We start from the raw sequence: 12051 nt of genomic DNA, 5'->3' as shown, positions 1-12051 counted from the left end.
AGGCATCTCTGCCTAAGGGACACCTGAGCAGGGACCAGATTCTCAGGAGGCGTGACTGCCCTAAATTGAGTAATCTCCTCTAAAAGAGATGAAAACACTGAGCTTAAAAATGAAGCTGATAATGTCTACTGGTCTTCTGTGTGCCAGATACAGGACTAAGCTCTTTCTCAGCACTATTTCTTCTCCTCCCCTGCCCCAAGGTTCCAGGTGGGTGAACTTCTCCCCAATTTTTACAGATTAAGAACCGAGGCTCCAAAAATTTCAGTAGCCTGATTGTACTTCTTGGTTAATAAAAGGCAGCTCAGAGAATCACACCTGGATCCAAAGTCCTAAGGATCCAGTACAAGAAGGCAGGTGTACCTGGGGGTACCCTGTTTCAGCACTGCAAGGAAAGCCACCAGAGGCACCTGCACCTGCTCTGAAGGAAGGAAGGAGGTACCCGGGTGACACTGAGCCACTTATACACCTAGAGGGAGCCTATAAGAAACTATAATCACACAGGCCCCTTCATCCCTTGGACCACCTCTTCTGCTTCCCAGGCTGTACAAACAGGTGGTCCATGGGAGCAGCCCAGCAGATGAGAGAATTGTCCTTTTGTATAGATTTCTAAAAACGAAATCTGGGTTTAACAGAATTTGACCTCTCATGCTCAGTCCTTTGCAGGTCCCATCATCATTCCTGGCAGGACTCCCAAACTCCCATAAAAAGGAATATGTGACCTATTTTAAAATTCCTCCAGGGAAAGAGTCAACATGTTGCCTTGGCAACTGATGTGAACCCTTCTAGGAGTCCTGCTTGGCTCTTCCTTCTGGTCTAACGTACTTCCGCCCTGATGCGATTCAAAGCCTGTGCTGGCCTCCCAAGGTTGGAAGAGACCAAACCCCGCCAATGTCCCTTGCTCCAGGAGAATTTAGGGGACAGAGAAAGGGAAGCAGAAGAAGTGGCATGGGAAGTAGGAACAGGATGACAATTGCGTCCAATTGCCTATCCTTCTTACCCAGAGGTGGAGGCTTGGCTTGGAAGGCCTGGGCAGTCTCTAGTCTCAAGGACTTGGTTTCATCAGAGTTGCTGACATGTGCCCCTGCCTTCTCTTCCACTGACCACTCTAACCTCCCAACCTGGAGCTTTAAGAAGACTGCCTCTCTACCAGACCTCTACAAGCCCTCACAACCCTGACCAACCAAGACTCCCATCAAGAGTTTGCACTGTGGATTTGGGTCTTTAGGTTTGCTCACACATGCATCCCGTCACCCTTTCTCAAAGCCAAAGTTCCTGGGGATGAAGAGCCATGTCTGAGTTTGCTTTTCAGCCATCACATCAGTGAGCTGTAATATTCGTTTCTACTGACTTCAATGAGAGTTATAGACTTCTTGCCCTCTCACCATATTGTGGAGCCCATACGGACTTCCCTTCAGTCACCCTCCGTATGGAGGAGAAGAACTGTACCAATAGACACCCAAAGATTAAAGGGACCACCACAAAGTGAAGTCTTTCTCCCTGGCCCTGATTGGAAGGTGGGGAACAGAGCTTTGAAGAAAGGAGGGAGGGATCGGCACAGATGATTTCCAGGACTATTTTGGCTACAAATGACAAAAACCTAAGTCAAAATGGCCTAACCAAAAAAAAAGGAGAGAAAAACATATGGACTCATTTCACAGAAAATCAGCCTGAGTCCAGTGGCTCTGACAATGTGATCTCCATCCCTTAAATTTATTCTGTTTTGACCTCATTCTCAGCAGGCTTCTTCCTACATGGTGACAAAGATGGCCACCAGCAGTACCAGGTATCTGCCATAGCAGGGTGCAACTCCAGCAAAAAAGAAAAAAAAAATGCCACCTTTCCCAGAGTTCCAACCAAGTGCCAGGACTCTGAGTCTCCTAGGTCATGTGTCTAGCCTTGAATCGTTCCCCCTAGCAGAGCCTGAGTCATGTGTCTGCTTCCTGGAGCTGGGTGGACTCTCCCCCTGTGACCTGGAACAGGGGAGAGGTGACACCCCTGTGCAAAATCGAAGTGCTGTTAGCAGAAGCAGAAGACGCAGAAGCTGGGCTGACAAGCACAACAGATGTCCACTGCCATCTACATCCTTCCTCCTCACTTCCCTTTCCTTGCTCAGAATAGTAAGACGTGGAGTTGGAAGTGTCTCCCCCTTGAGAAACATCTTTAGCCTGAAGGATTGATCAGGGTCCGAGAAGAACCGAACTGGTGGGGGGGGGGGGGGGCGCGTAGTGAATCACCTAAAATTGGCTCTGACCCTAAATTTACAGAGAGAGGAGTGAATGGGGGTCTTATTTATTCATTTTTCTCATTGAAATGCCCAGCTCTGTTCCACCTTGAGGCCTTTCTCATTGGCTGTTCAGTGCCAGCAGGACTGCAGACATCAGAACAGCTTCCTTAATTATATGTCTGTATTTTAAAAAAATAAATAGTGGTGCTTATCACTCTGCCTGCACATGGGGACCTGGATGAGCCCACTGACGCAAAGCAGTTTCTAAGCAACTTGTGGAGTTGGTGCCTAATGCAACAGCCACGAGATTTGGAGGAAAAATAAAATAAAACCCATGTACACTCAATGTGGAGCCAATTGTGATTGGTTCATAAAGGCTCCACAGGGTCCTTTGGGAGGTTAATTCCATCTCAGACTGACAGAAAGGGGCTTGTTTCCGCAGAGCCAAGCTCTCTCTGGTGTGGGACGCTTGATAAGTGGGCTTCTGGAGGATTCCAATAAGCACTCTGTTCCAGGCAACCCTGGTGCTGATAATGTATGATGATAGCAGAATTGCTGATGTTCAGAACGGAGAGAAGTTCTGGGCAGTGCAAGCGAACCCAGGAAAGAAGGTGAGAATGCGGAGAGGGCAGGGCCAGGTTTTTTCTGGGTCTCCACGCTCACCCTCTAGCTCCCAGCCAGTGTGGCTCCACTGCCTGAGAGAGGCAGGAGGCCTTCTGACTGAGGAGGAGAGATTCATGGCCACAGAACTGACCTTACAGCACACAGACAAAGGGAACTGGTGTCACGAATAAGTGAGACCAGCATTTGCATGTGGCTGCAACATTTACATCTGCATGGCCCCGGGAGAATCACTTAACCGCTCTTTTTCTAAGTTTTCTTGCTTTTTAAGTGGAAATAATAACAGGATTGTCCTAAGGATTAAGTGATTGTAGAACACACAGCATGCCCTCTGCCATAAAGGGCTCATACCAGACCTCTACGGTGACAGCACTAAGATTTTGGAGATTCTATTGGTCATTTCAGCAAAAGACTATATCTGTTAACACTTTTTTTAAAAGACTGTATTTTCTTTAAGTAATTCTAGGTTCTCAGCAAAACTGAGAGGAAGGTACAGAGTTCTCACACACACCCTGCAACCACACAAGCACACCCTTCCATTATCAACATCCCTTCTTCCCCATGGTGCATTTGTTACAACTGATGAACCTACATTGATCATCATAACCACCCAATGTCCCTATTTTACTTTAGGGTTCATCCTTGCTGGTGTACATTCTATGCATTTTATGTTACCTTTTGCCATGTAATGAATCACCCAAAATTTAGTGACTTCAAACAATAATTTATTTAGCTCATGATGCTGTGGGTTGACAATTTGATCTGGGCTCAGATGGATGGTTCTTCTGGCCTCAACTCACTCATGCCTCTGCAGTTAGCTGGCAGGCCACCTAGGAACTGACTGACTAGGATGGCCTCAGCCAAGATGACTTGTCTCCACACATCCTCTATCTTGCTAGCCTGACTGAGGGAATAGTAATCTCTACTGTAGGCAAGATCAACCTCTTTTTAAATCCAAGCACTACAAGTTCTATACTATTTTGGTCAGCTCCACCCCATCCAGGTATCCAAGAGCAATCCAGTACAAGCGGTAGGAGATCCTCAGTAAATCCCCGTGTTACCACTTTCCATCTACAGCCATGGCCCTTTCCTAGCCTGTCCCTAGCCAAGCTGGTATTAACAACACATACCTAGCCAGAAATAAGGGCCATTTCCCTTCAAGCCTGGTCCTCTTTGACTCACATGACATCATCTCACTTCTGCAAATCCATTGCTAAATGATAAATTTTAAAATATATTAGTAGGAAAGGACTGAAATCTTTATTCTGAAATAAAAATCCCACAGTGTAACATGAGTTCAGTTGCTATGAGAGAAATTTACACCATCTGATCATCTAAAATTCTATTCTTGGTCCTGCCATCAACTCAGCAAGAAACATTAACTGAGTCACTTTATCTCTTTGGGCCTTTTATTCCTTATCTCCTTGCTCCGCATTCCACGTCTTCTGGAGGAACACCACCAGCTGCCCACCACTTCCCTAGATTTCCAGTTCCCAGGTCAGAGGGTCAAAAGTGCTGGTGAATAGGGCTATTAAGGGTAAACAGGAATGTCTCCAACCCAAGAGAATGGTGAGACTGGTTGGCTAATTCTAAGGTGATTGACTAACATTCTTTATCTGTTGAGATGCATAAAGGTCCAAAGTTAATACTAAGCCCTGATTAGCAAGTGATGGAGTAATGTGTCTAGTTGGTCATTCCAGTGGGAGTTTCCTGTGTGTTAATATTTACTGCCTAAATGATGTGACTTCTAGGGAAAACAGTATGGAGGTTCCCCCCAAAATGGAATAGATCTACCACATGATTAGCAATCTTACTTCTGTGTATTTATCCAAGAGAATTAAAATCCAGATCTTGAGAAAATGTTTGCACTCCTATGTTCACTGCAACATTATTTACAATAGCCAAGAGTTAGAAACAACCTAAATGTCCATCAGTGGATGAACGGATAAGAAAAATGTGGTATATACACACAATGGAATATTACTCAGCCATAAATAAGAAGGAAATCTTGTCATATGCTACAAAATGGATGAACCTCAAATACATTATGCTAAGTGAAATAACCCAGTTACAGAAGGACATGTATCTTATTTCCATGTTTCCAATTATATGATGTATCTAAGTAGTCGAAGTTGTAGAAACAGAAAGTAGAATGGTGGTTGCCAAGGCTAGGGAGATGGAAATGTAGACGTCCAGTTATGCAAGACAAAAAAGTTTTAGAGTTCTTTTGTACAACATTGTACTGAGAATTATCAAATACTGTACTACATACTTAAAATTTTGTGAAGAGGATATACCTTATGTTATATGTTTTTTACTACAACAAGAAAGATAACAACAATAACTATCACCTACCTTCCCACTGTTGGATGGGAAAGAAATTTCATGTGAAAATGGTTTGGAAGCAGGTCTAGTACTGTGCAAATGTAAGGGATTATTACGTTGATTATTATGGTATCCCACCCTGTTTTTTTTTTTCTATTTCAGAATGCACAATTATCTTCTAATTAAGTCTAAATTGGAGGAAGAGTCCACACTTTACACCAGTCCCTCCAGTAGTCTTCTAGTGCCAATCACCAGACAGGACAGCAACACAAGTGATCTTAAGCAGGCAAAACTCCTTAACCAGAGACAGAGAGGAGCTAATGGATGAAATTGAGGAAACACTGCTTTGTGGAGATGTCTCCAGTTTGTACATGATATCCAAAGACAGAGCTCTGCTCTTCAGCCATGAAACCAAAGATATTTTTCACACCCTGGCCAGAGATGTTTCAAAGGGGGAGTCAGAGACAGAAGCATTAAAAAACAAACAAACAAAACCCCATTACATCTCTAGCTTAAGAGGGAAAAAAAATCATCTCCAGAAGCTAGCACAGTGACCAATACATAATATTCACCAGCCAAGGTACACAGAAAATACTGGTTGGATGGAGAATGGATGGAAGGGTGGATGGATGGAAGAAAGGAGTAAAAAATGAACGAACAAGCATAAAAATGCTCCCAAGTTGGCCTTCTATCTTTACAAAGAGACGTCTGCCTACCAAAATGATCAGAAACTGCTATATCAACCAGTACCAAGGCAGGCTTTCACCATGAACAGCTTTTCATGACAAATGTTAGCCACAATGCCATTGTTAGCTTGAAGGATGACTTCCTAAAAACTACACAAATGATCCCCTCTTGGAGAGTGATTAGGAAAAGGCTTCTACTCTGGGCTGGTGCAGCCAGGGCCCACACCTTGGAGTCTGGTTCCTGTTCATTCCCTCTGTTAGGTACTCCTGTGCAATGCACAAAATGAACATCTGGGCTAAGTGTCTTTGATTAGTTGTATGATGAAGTAAAAGCTAATAACTTGGAAGGAGACAGACTGTGGCTCAGTGGTTTGCCAGACTCCTATCTCCAGCCCCTTTTGGGGCTGGAATCAGGGTTTGACAGCCAGTGGCCTTAGGTGAGCACACACAGAGGTGTTCTGGCAAAAAGCCAGCAAAAAGAAATCCTGTGTAATCTTTACCCAGATCAAGATAAACAATACTTCCACAGAGACTTCTCTCTGCCCCTTCCCGGTCAACATCCCCAATTCTAGCTCCCTTGGCAACCGCTATTAAGACCTCTATCACTATATATCAGTTTAGTCTGTTCTTTCATAAAAACAAAATTGTACAGTATGTTCTCCTTTGTGTCAAGCTTCTTTAACTCAACATAATGTATTTGAAATTGTCCATTACTGTGAGTAGCATTAGCTTATCCTTTCATTTTGAGGAATATATTCAAACGACCAAACCACATATGTAAAAGAAGATACCCAAGTGGCCAAGTCACTTACAAAAGGTGTTCAAAGTCATTAGTCATCAAGGTAATACAAATTAAGCCCACAGTAAGATACCTCTACACCTTCACAGGACTAGCTAGAGACAAAGACTGACAATATCAAGAGCTGGTGAGTACCTGTAGAATCTGGAACTCTTGGGCACCACTAGTAGGAGTATACACTGGTATATATATACTGTATACTGGTAAAATCACTATGGAAAGCTGTTTGGCTTTCTAATAAACAAACACATCTTCTATGACCCAGTAATTCTACCCCATACAAGAATATTCCAGTAGCTTTGTTTATCAAAATCCTGAGTGGAAACAACTGAGAGGTCCATCACCAAAAAGGATAAATTAACTACGGTATGTCCACACATTGGACATGTCATTCTCACCTCTCTGACACTTTGGTTTATGGGAAGAATAATGTTTATACCACTTACAGAATCATTAGAGGAATAATGTGGGAAGTGGCTTACAAATACAAGATTTTTATTATTTGGTTTTGTTGCTACGTAAGTAAGGAAAAAACAAAGAAAATGTAAGTGGAAAAAAAAAAAAGACACAAATCCACATGCTGTTGGCTGCCAACTCCTAAACCTACTTAAATGCCTCATCTCCCTGGATCTAACTGCCATTTTTCTGAACTGCAAGCAAGAAATAGTCATGAAATGAAACCATTTTTTAAAAAAACAAACAACAACAAAAAAAACAGGGTAACCAGAAGGGTTACTCTTAGAACCTCAACCTCTAAGAAACAGCCAAATTTCCTACACATATTTAATCTGCTTAACTTAGAAATCTCAAAGCATCTGCTTCTGCATCCTTTCCATCATTTTGATTTTGTTTTATTATTAAATGCTTCATCTTTTATTCTGTTTTAATCAGCAAATCACCTCAAAACTCTGGAAGCAAACAGAAAAGTAATCACATGCACACACTCATGCGCTCAGACACAGATATGCACATACGTTGCCTTCCTCACCTATGTATACATTGAGGTCTTCATGTTTTCTACATCTACGTACGATAAGCATAATATAAAGCAAGAAGTTAGTTGACAGCAAACAAGCCAGAACATATGCATCTGCATGAGGTTCCCCAAAGTGGAGAGTTTCTACCCTTATTCCAACAATCGTGTTCTTCCTCGATATATTTTTGGAGCTTTGGAAGCTGTGTTATATAAGGAATTGCGAAAATAACAGAGCCTATTCAGCTAGGAGGAGAAAAACCTACCCTTAAATATTTGAAGAGTCATTGGGCCAAAGAAGGAATACATGTTTTATAGCCATTGTACATATGAGGACACAGGTCCCATCGTGTGGCCACAGTCACACAGCCAAGCGTGGGGCTGGACTGCTGTAAACTCAGGCAGCCTTCTCCTGATCTGCTCTACCACTGGCCTTCTAGAATAGAATGGGACAGACTAGTGATGAAAAATGTTACTGCACTCCAGGTGTTCTGGTGGGAGACACAGCGGGAAGATATCTGGGATACAGCGGGTGCTTCTGGGGACCATGATCAATCAGCCCAGAGGACTGAGGGTGTGGTGGTGGGTGCCAGGAAGGACTTCATGGAAGAGCTGCATTCACAAGGAAGGGACTTTAGAAAGCTGATTCGACTCTTTGCAGACTGGTGGGTTCTTATGTTCTCATCTTTTTCCAAGGTTGGATCAGAAAAAGCCAGGTAGCACTTGTAACATCCGGCACCTCATCACTATCCTAATGCTTGTCTGGTCCTCAAAGAACATTTGAACTCTCTCCTGCAGATAGGGATCTTGAGATAGCTTCGGAAAATGGGGCCGCTGTGGGGATATAAGTCACCTGCCAATGCCTTCTTCCCTCCGCCTCCCAGACTCCAGAAATCCATCATCAGATCTTTCTTTAGCAGTCAGGTGGTGGCCCACAGAGTGTGTGTGCACATGTGTAATGCATGGGCGTGTGTGTGTGTGTGTGTGTGTGTGTGTTGGAAGGGAGGTGGGGAGGGGCTACCTCTCCCCCAGCCCCAGAGCATCCTGCCTCTGCACATGTGAAGCTGAAGCTGCCTGGCTCTTTGATCAGGACCCCATGCTGTGCCTTGTTCAAGGAATTTTTAAATTCTCTTTCATTTTATTGAGCGGCTTCACTCCCTACCTGCCATCCCTGAATCAGGTCTCAGGATTATTGGGTCCTTCTCTTCATTGATTTGTTTTTCTGACCTTTGTAGTAGATACTGAAATATATGGATGGAACACGAAAGGAAGGAGGAAAGAGAAGGGGAGGGAGCCCAGGTAGCCTCTAGAACGGAAGGCTCCTGGTAAGGATCTTTGGTCTGGCCAAGTTTACAGAAAAGATAAGTCAGGTGGCAGTTCCTGGTGACCCAGAAGAGGAAGCCCACGATTTATGGTGGCCAACCACTAAAGACCAGGCCAAGGTCATAACTTTGGTCCCCCACAAGCACAAGAGACAGATGCTGGACCTCTGTATCTCTATGCATTTCCTTTCTGTTGAAAAAACTCCTGTGTCAACTCCATCTTTCCTTCTTTGGAGAATACCTGCTCTGCTCCACTCACGGCTCTGCACTAGGAACACATGCATGCTCTTCTTTCCTTCTGTCTCTGAGTCCCAGCTTTGTATTAAACCCCATGTCCTCAGACCAGTCACACTGGTACAGGTTCTATCATCAACACTGAGAAGGAAGAAATGAATATTTGTGGAGTACCCATTGCCCATCATTGTAAGAGGTGTTTTATTTGTATTATGGGTCACTAGGCCAGACTTCTGCTGTTCCAGATATGAAGCTAGGACCCACAGTGGAGCCACCAAGCAAGAGACATGCCTGAAGAGGAGACATGGAGCAGAAGGGGACAGCCCGAAGCAGCCCATACCTCAGTGTCTGGCGAGGCTGATGATCTGAGCTCTCTAAAGCTCAAGCCTCAGAGTGTTAAACTTGACTTGCCTTTCTTGTACTCTACTCCAGTGGGTTGCCCCACTAGGCACAGGGAGGCAGGAAGAAGAGGAGACTGTGTGGTAGACTCCATAGTGAAAGTTAAGTGGGGGGTTGGGAAAGGTCAGCCTCCATCAGGGAGTTACCACAGGACCCTTCAAAGACACAGACATGCTCCGTGTTAAGAAAGCCTTGCCTTTGGACACATGTCACAGAGAGTATCAACAACCAGTCAGTGTTGGCCCAAGAAATACCAACAGCCTCCAAAGGAAGCACAAGAGATGGGCACAATTATGTAAACAGAGGCTTGTTCTTTTTTTAAATTTTTATTTGTTTTGTTGTTGTTGTTTTGTTTTGTTTTGTTTTGTTTTGTTTTGTTTTTTGATAGAGTAAGAGGGAGAGAGAGAGCATGCACAGAAGGAGAAGGGGAGGGAGAAGCAGACTCCCGGCTGAGCAGGGAGCCCAATGCGGAGCTCGATCCCAGGACCATGAGATCATGACCTGACCTGAAGGCAGACACTTAACTGACTGAACCACCCAGGTGTCCTGAAAGAGACTTGTCCTTTTCCGTTTCCTTCTACCATTTCCTTCCAGAGATCATTCTGGAAGAACTAGGCTTTCAAGGAGTGGATGCTCCAAGCTACCTAAAGAGAGGGAGGTAATGTTGATGAGATTTAAGTGGAGTTTGAGAGTTGCAAACACCTCTACCCATATCCCCTCATCTTTACCTTTGAGTTCACACAGGCTTGACTTTCAACTGCCAGGACTGCATCTTAGACTTAAATTAGACTTATAGGGGCCCCTGGGTGGCTCATGGTTAGCTATCTGCCTTTGGCTCAGGTCATAATATGGTCGTGTGATTGAGCCCTGTGTCGGGCTTCCTGCTCAGCTCTTTTCTCTCTCTCTCTCACTCTCTTTCTGCTGCCACTCTCCATGTAGTGCTCACTCTAAGTGTGTGTGTGTGTGTGTTAGGAAGTGACACAAAATTTATTAGTCTTACTGTGGGACACAGCAAAAATTTTGAAAGCCATTGTAGTAAGCAGGATTTCAAAGACAATGGTTTCATTTAACCCTGATGAAATCTAGAAAGACTGGACCTTAAGAGGATCCAAAGGGGTTAGAGAGAAGACAAAGAAATATGGAAAATTAGAAAGTGCACTGTGCATCCAGAAACAGGGTGACACATAGAACTAGGGCTGTTACTTCCTGAGTTCATTCCCCACTTGTCTGTTTGGAGTTTTGCTTCTATCTGCCCATCACGTTACTTCAGTCCGGGGTCTTCTATCAAGATGCCCATATCCAATCCGAGCTCCAGCAAACCTTACATCTAACAAATATTCCATACTTTCATAAGGGAGAATTACTCTGTAACCAAATTGTAGAGATGAAATGCAAAAAACTTCATAGCATTTGTGGGGGATGAGGGAGATTCCCAGAAGTAAGCTAAGTCACTTGAAACAACTATACATTTTCATACATTTTTCAAAACTCACTTTGAGACTGACTTTAGATAGATAGGTACCAAATGACTCTTGACCTTTAAGTACCCCAAAAATGCCCAGGAGAAATCAAGGCCTTCCAAAGCACTCAGTTGTGAGCTTATCAAGGGCTGGCTAGAGGAGCTTAAATCCAAATTAATTACCCAGATATCTCTAGTTCAGAAGTTGGGCCACAGACAATCTCATCAGCATGCAATTGCAGCACCAGTCCCACGGTGAGAGGAAAAGGAAGCAGGATAATGAGGACAGTAGATAAAAGGGAGACCACGGAGGAGGATCTTAATTGTATCTTAATTGAGTCACACACTTTCTCCTTCATAAGGATCCCAGACCTCAAGTCAGAAAGAAAGTAGCCTGTATGCTTGGGTGCTTCCTGTGTCCCAGCCATGACTGGTGTCCAAGGTCAACTGTGACACAACATTAGAAAACAAGTGTATCAGTTAGTGTTGCTGCAATAATGCTATGTAATAAACTACTCCAAATCTTAGTAATAATCACTCATGTCACCCGTGTATCTGCAAGTCTGTGGATCTGCAGGTCAGCTGGAAGTTGGCCGATTCAGGCTGGGATTGGCCAAGCAGCTCTGCCTCAAGCTTTGGATATAGTTCATCTTGGCCTTCGTGGAGGCTTGGCTCACAGCTACTCCACAAGTGCTGGTTTCAGGGCTTAGAGTTTTAGAAGGTCTTCTCTGATGCATAGGGAAAAAGCAGAAAGTCCAAGGCCTCTTAAGACCTAAGCTTGGAATTGGCAACCCTTCACTGCCATCCATATATTACTGACCCAAGGATGTCACATGGCATAACCCGAAGTAAGGGGTGAGGGCCACCCTCCACCACAGTGAAGCCATGGCAAGGATGAGGACATAGGAGAGAGTGAGGGATACAGAGCCAACAATTCCATCTATCAAAGCCTGGGTCTGCTTCCAAACTCAAACTGAAGCCAAAATATTTGATAAAGACTCCAGAATTC

Source organism: Mustela erminea, chromosome 1, assembly GCF_009829155.1.
Source record: "Mustela erminea isolate mMusErm1 chromosome 1, mMusErm1.Pri, whole genome shotgun sequence".
In the NCBI taxonomy this organism is placed as follows: domain Eukaryota; kingdom Metazoa; phylum Chordata; class Mammalia; order Carnivora; family Mustelidae; genus Mustela; species Mustela erminea.
The sequence above is the reverse complement of the archived record's forward strand: the minus strand, read 5'-3'. Positions refer to the sequence as shown.